Source organism: Carex rostrata, chromosome 4, assembly GCF_964058835.1.
Source record: "Carex rostrata chromosome 4, lpCarRost1.2, whole genome shotgun sequence".
Classification (NCBI taxonomy): Eukaryota; Viridiplantae; Streptophyta; class Magnoliopsida; order Poales; family Cyperaceae; genus Carex; species Carex rostrata.
This window is the reverse complement of record NC_135921.1, coordinates 128195-135617: the sequence shown is the minus strand read 5'-3', so window position 1 is coordinate 135617 and position 7423 is coordinate 128195. Positions and strand designations below refer to the sequence as shown.

General features: G+C 32.3%; 1 long non-coding RNA gene across 1 annotated transcript; it reads right to left on the bottom strand.

Moving 5' to 3' along the window:
- Window positions 1-3695: 3695 nt before the first annotated feature.
- LOC144552439 (uncharacterized) lies at window positions 3696-5687 on the bottom strand. Its single transcript, XR_013511150.1, has 3 exons — window positions 5626-5687; window positions 4609-4668; window positions 3696-3887 (listed from the first exon to the last, which is right to left on the bottom strand). It is a non-coding gene; the product is annotated as an uncharacterized LOC144552439 (long non-coding RNA).
- Between the last annotated feature and the right edge of the window lie 1736 nt (window positions 5688-7423).

Below are 7423 nucleotides of genomic sequence, written 5' to 3'. Positions count from 1 at the left end.
TCCTTTCATGCAATTTATATTCTACTCATATCATACGAATGTTCGAAAACAATATGCATAAATCCAACTAATACCATAATAATAAACAATTGAATGACAACAGACAAGTAAGATAGTTTTATAAAGTCTAGGAAGCCCGCACCTGTTTGCGTAGTAATTTCTTGACTGTTATCTACGTCTCTTAGTTCCTCAAGAATCGAACCTAAGAAATGAACATACCTCTAATTAATAAGGTTTGAGTTCACGTGTTCTTATTTTCTAAGTTTTCTATTTATCATTATAACCCTAGTTTATTAATTCTAATTTCTAAACTTTAACTATTTAATCCTTGATATCATGGTACTATCAAGTCACGTATTATTTGATTCACTTATTATATATATATATATATATATATATATAAATATAATTAGAAATAAATAAACTAAATGAGAATCCGAAACTTGTTTAGTTAGAAATCCAAAATCCTTTATCAAAGAAATATATACAATATTTTATTTTCTTAATGTATCATGGATCCGACACCTACTAAATATTTATTAAGAGGATAATGAGTATCTATAATCTTTTTAGCCTATTATAGAAAGATAACAACTTAATAATTAGGTATTTATCCATAAGAAAGAAATTCAGATTTTTAATCGAAACTTTGTTACTTGGAGTTTGCAGTTTAGAGAAGATATGCGCAGCAGTGACTGTTTTGGATGGTTCTCGGTGTTGGAAACTCCGATCGGGGTGAGACCAGCGCTAACGGATCCGTATCTGCGAGCACTACAACTTCTGTCTTGCAGGATCCTTGAGATTCCGGACGTATGGAGTGCAGGTCCCTGCGGAACTCGGCTGACTGGTTCAGCTCCGTTTTCTGGTTTGAGTATGAACAGCAGCCACGGTTTTGGCCATATCTCGGTGGTGGAAGCTCGGATCGAGGTGAATCTAGCGCTCAATCGTCCGTATCTTCGATCACTACAATTACCGTGTTGAAGTCTAGCTCATATTCTGAACGTACGGATGGTAGTTCTTCACGGAAGCTGACTGGACGGTTTGGATCCACCAGGGGTTCGGATCTGATTTGGGGGAGAGGAGAGGGGGCAGTGGAGGCTAGGCTTTGAGAGTTTGAGGGGGGGGTGGGGTTTATATACATGTGAGATTGGGGCTGCCTTCCACTTTTGGGTTGGGCTGAAATGGGCCTTTATGGGCCATAGTCAATTTAATTTTGTCAATTTGAACTAAGAACATAAATCTGTTTCTGCTGCTTTAAATTTGCATCTTCACAGATTGACAATACTGGAATTATGGATTCGGAATATGGAATTAGTTTCCACATAAGAGTTGTAGATTTTTTTGTTATGGTTCTAACGCAATTAGTTTCACCTTAATCAGAATTTCCAGTGATGAGAAAAGATAAAAATGGTCGATGAAGGTCTGCAGTTTCCGGACAGAAATGTTTACTGACTTTACAATTTTATTGAGAATCCTATGTTCGGAATTTTTGGTAGACTTCTACATGAAAGTTGGAGATCATGAAGTTATCTTTTTAGGTATTAAATTTCATTCAAATCCTAATAATTATGAGTGATCTGTGATTATAACACTAACGGTTGTTCATTTGAAAATTTAAATTGAAGTTAATTTCGGAAGGTTGTCAAAAGAATTAGTTAATGAAATTTTTAAATAAGGTTTTTATTAAATATCATACCTAAAATAGCGTGGCGTTACAGGTACAGGTACCAAATTGGTACGGAGTGAATTATAGAATTGGGTCTGAATACTTTTTTTTATGAACGACAGTTTTTTGCATCGTAAAATCTATACAAATATGAGGCTCAGACAAAATGCTTGCCAATAATCTGGTGGGGCCCACCTTCTTTACCCATGCAACTAACCATGTGGAACCCACATTATTTACCCATGCAACTACTCAATGGGACCCACACACTTTATCCATGCAACTACTCAATGCTATATCGTTGCAACTACTTTTTGCATGGGTACTTGTTGCATGGACACACCGTTGCAACAAGTATTCTAGACGTTATTGCATGGGTAACCCATGCAACAAGTCGGAAATTGAGTAGTTGCAACAGGGGTTGTTGCAATGGTATTTTTTTGGACTTGTTGCGTGGGTAACCCATCCAACTAACAATTTTGGGAGTTGTAGCATGGGTAAGCCGATGCAACAAGTCAAATTTTACTCATGCAAAAAATCAGAATTCTAGTATGTTCTTTCATAATTTATCTAATTAACAATTCTCCTACAAATTAGTTGAGAAAGCAGGGAGTAACAAGCATATATCTAATTACAACGGCGACTCTGAAATGATAACTGTTGAATTCATGTTGATATCTCTAAATTTTATTATTCCTAATTGCATGTGTCCGTAATTTGTCTTTATTTTGTCACTTAGTCTTACTCTTAAGTATATATATGTTTATTGACGAGTTCTATTGTTAATCCATGTCCAAATTAATCTCCATCTCTACAACTTTCATCTTGTTTGACTTTAATGAACCTTTCTTTATTCTTGACCCTCCTTAAATTTGACCTCCATATATATTATATTTTATTTTCCTTGGAGAAATATATTTTATTTGTCTTTGGGGCCGGTTTGCTGCCCATTTAGTAAATTTGTTAATACTTTTGTATGATTTGAGAGTGTTATTTATTTGATTTCATCTTGAAATTTCTCAAATATAATCGGAATTGCGCAGAATGATTACATTGATTTGTTATCTAATTGTACGAATTTTTAACAAAAAAAAAATTTAATGGAAGAATATAACACCCGAAAAAAATCAAGAGTTATTATTATTATTATTATTATTATTATTATTACAAATATAAATTCATAATAATAATATATGTTGGTCTTTTGCTGAAAATATTTTATTTATAATAGTGAAATTATAGGAGGTTCGGTGAAAAATTATAAATTAAATATCAAAATAAAATTTTAATTTAAAAAATAATAAATGGGATAGTATATAGAGAAAAGGTTTCATCCCCAGCCTCCTGTCCACGTTTTGTCCACAGTCTCTTATCCACTCCCGTTTAACTTATTTTAGCGACTGATGTCCCCACCGACATTCAAATCCTTCCCAGATTTCGCATATTTAAACGTTCATTCTTCCGATCATCCCTTTTCTTTTTTTGAATCTCATTTTCCAAACCTTCCCGATCAAATTTTCTCCTTGCTGAGGCAATTTCCTTCCTCTTTAGGATTTCGCGTCTCTATTTTGTCACGATTTCATTCAAAAGAGTGTCGCTACTCATTTAGTACGAAATCGTAATTGTTGCTATTTTTTATATTTCTCTTCTCTCATTCATTTTTCCTTCACAATGACCAATTTTTTTGAGATTACTGACTCGATCTCATTTTTTATACATGATCGCGACGGAACCTTCAGGTGTGGATTTCAATCGGATAGAAGTTGTCATTGTTGAAGAACACGGCAAAATTTAAATCTAATGAGTTATTTCTTTATTTCTGTTGAATTTGTTGTTTGATTTGATGCAGTAACGGATCTAACATTTTTTTAACTTTTATTTGAAATTCATTTCTATGTTGTAATTTCATCAAAATTTGTATTCTCTGATTTTTACTGTCATACCCCGAGACAACCCGCCACGTATTTCTACGTAAGGCGTGTGCACATCACATACATTATCAATAAAAATATAAATAAAGCCACATTTATTTCATAAGCAAAAGAGTTAAACAAATGATCACGACCGACATGGCTAGTAACAAAACACTTCCATGCCAACTCAATGTATCAATTATTGAAACATGAAAATAAAACTAAGCAACATGTGGCAGTTTATCAATTCTTATATCTTCCCGCTTAGTCTCACTATTGTCCTTGCTCAAATCCTTGTTCTTCGTTACCTGGAACCCACGTAAAAGTGGAACAGGTGAGAAATCGAACCTTCTCTCAGTGCGGAATTTAGTTCCAGCCCAGAGTTTATAAAACCTTTACTTACATTCACAAATATGCTAGGAATAAAATGCACATGTGTAACCTAATGCAATGCATCTACTATTATTATATCTATTTTCATATTCTTTTCACTTTTCACAATTATCCATTCACTCGCCAAACCAATGGGAAGTCCAACCAACATCGGAAAGGCCGCCAATCAACTGGGAAGTCCAACCAACAGTGGTAGGTTGCCAACTCACTGGGAAGTCCAACCAACAGTGAGAGGTTGTCGCCCTAACCGCGGAACTCCCGCCAGACGCTAGGGTTAGACCTGTAACAGGACCGCTTTCGCCTACAGTCACGTTATCGAGGGGTCCAGTCGAACACTAGACCCAATGTATACATCCCAATATGCAAGCATATCGGCCCCTGTTCAGTTTACTTATTCGTTCATTTTCAACCACATTTATTCAATTATACAATTCATGCTATGCTCAATACATCTTATTCATGCAAGTTCTTTGTCAATATATGAATCCTATCATTTCATGCAATTTATTTGTGTCTACTCAAGTCATACGAATGGTTCGAAAACAACATGCATAAATCCAACTAATGCAACAATAACAAGCAGTTGAATGACAATATGAAAGTAAAATAGTTTTACAAAGTCTAGAAAACCCGCACCTGTTGTCGTAGGGAAGTCGTTAGGCGTCTCGAGATCTTCTAGGACTGCAGAGTTCAAACCTAAACGGCATGTATACGTTACTCCTAAATTAGTGTTGCGTATTAATAATTATATAGTTATTTGATTACTGCCTAAAATATTTATGATTCCTAGAGTATAATTACTTGATTAAATCGTTAAAAGAAATAAGATAAAGAAGTATCAAGTATAAAATAAAAGAAAAGGTGCTAGATACTCTAACCGAACCAATTACTCATTAAAATCTCTATCCGAGAATAAAGGCACACAAAAAGAAATCATTAAAATTTCAAGATGTGGAACAATTAAATCGAATTATTAATAAAAGAAATTAGTCCCTAAATCCAGCAACCGGATTTATATATGCAATAGATTATTTAATACAGAAATAAAATAAAAAAGCTTATTCAATCTTAGAAGTTTAATTTTATTAATTTAATGAATTGTTGAATACCGGACCTATATTAAATTTTGTTGAGATAAAAAGTACACTATTGGAAATGAGTTATTAATGGGATCTTAATAGTCATGTATAAATATATTACTAATAGAGATCTTGGATTTGTAAATTGTGAGACAGATTTTAGAAATTAATGCATTCGAATATCTTGTTGAAAACATGGTAAGTAAATTATTAAAGGAAAGTATTATCAGATTCTAATAACAGAGTAATTTCTAATTCCATATGTTTCCTTGAGTATTACAACTCGTAGGGAAAATAAGATAAGAAATTTGAGAATAGAAGTTCATGATATCATCTATATATATTTATAAAACTAATTTATTTTTAGTTGAAAGGAAAAATAATTTGTGAGAGAGAATTAATAGAATCATGGTATGAGATTCTAAAATCATGGTAAAAAAAATAAAACAAGCTAGATTAATATACTGTCAAGAAGAACAGTCGTGGCATTAGGTACTTGTTTATTTGATATATGGATTATTAATTTATTCAAACTAAGAACAATAATTTAATTAGTTTGAAGTTAGATGGTTACCTTGGGGCCGACAGGAGAAAATGGTTTAGTTTGTATATTTTAATTTTTTTTTTGTTTTGTTTTGTTATGAGAGAGAGAGTGTCGGCTGTGGGGGAAAATGTGGAGAGGGGTTTAAATAGGAGTGATTAGGTTTAGTAATTTAATTAGGGAGTTGGGCTTGGATTCGTGAGCTAGGTTAATTTATTTTTGTTTGGGCCTCTAAATTAATTTAATTATATTTTGATTAGTCTAATGGATTAAATTATGTTTGGATTTCTTAACTAATTAAACATTTTAATTAAATGAGTATGTTACCTAAATGCTGTGGCATTACATTTACAGTACATATATAATTGTTTTACAAGATATATATGTGATAGTTTACAGGATATGCTACATTGAAATCTTCTTTTGTAACATATTTACTGATTTAAGCTTCGAGTATTTATGTACTAGTGTTATAGGTTTTATACATTATTTTACATGATATATGAATAATTGTTAATTGTGATGTGTTAGTGTTATATGTTATATATATATATATATATATATATATATATCTACTCTATGGAGTAAAACGCGTTGGTGCTCCATGACACTATATATTTATTTTGAAAATCAAAACGACCAATCCAAACCACTCAACATGATCTCCATATTGAAATGTACTTGGAGACCAAATTTTACATTTTTTGGAAACTTTTTACTATTTATGAAGCAATTTTGAAAATCATTGATCCGATGGTCCAGAAATTTTTACTGTTTTTTACTATTCACAGCAAAACAACAATTTTCAAAATTGCTTAATAAATAGTAAAAAAATTCCAAAAAATGTAAAATTTGGTCTCCAAGCACATTTCAATATGGAGATCACATCTAACGGTTCGGATCGGTCATTTGGACTTTCAAAATAAAAATACAGTGTTGAGTACAAACGTGTTTTACTCCATGGAGTAGCATAGCTCATCTCATAATTTTTTAGATCAAATGATTTTCTAACTATCTAAGAAAATAGTAAAAAAAAATTCCAAAAAATGTAAAATTTGGTCTCCAAACACATAATAATATGGAGAACAAGATGAACGGTTCGAATCGACTGTTTGGATTTTGAAAACTCGAATATTGAGCCGTCGCACCGTAGGTCTCTATGCAACCCATAGCACCATAGCCTTACCCTATATATATATATATATATATAGAGAGAGAGAGAGAGAGAGAGAGAGAGTATGACTAAATTGCTACCGGTACCACTTTGACCTAAGCGGTTACAGGGTCAAATTTTAGTATTTGATGTTCAAACAACAAATCCAAACCGTTAAATGTTCAATCTATATTAAAATGTGCTTGGAGACCAAATTTTATATTTTTTGGAATTTTTTAACTATTTATTAAGCTGGTTTGAAAACCGCTATTTTTATTAAATTTCTACAGCATTGAAAAACAGCAGTTTTCAAACCAGCTTAATAAATAGTAAAAAAATTCCAAAAAATATAAAATTTGGTCTCCAAGCACATTTTAATATAGATTGAACATTTAACAGTTTGGATTTGTTGTTTGAACATCAAATACTAAAATTTGACCCTATAACCACTTAGGTCAAAGTGGTACCGGTAGCAATTTAGCCATACTCATATAAATATATGGAATATGCTAGCATGCTACGCGTAGCATAGCTCCCCTCCGTGCAACGGCTCAATATTCGAATTTTCAAAATCCTAACGGTCGATCCGAACCGTTCATCTTGTTCTCCATATTAATATGTATTTGGAGACCAAATTTTACATTTTTTGAAATTTCTTTACTATTTTTTTAGATTTAT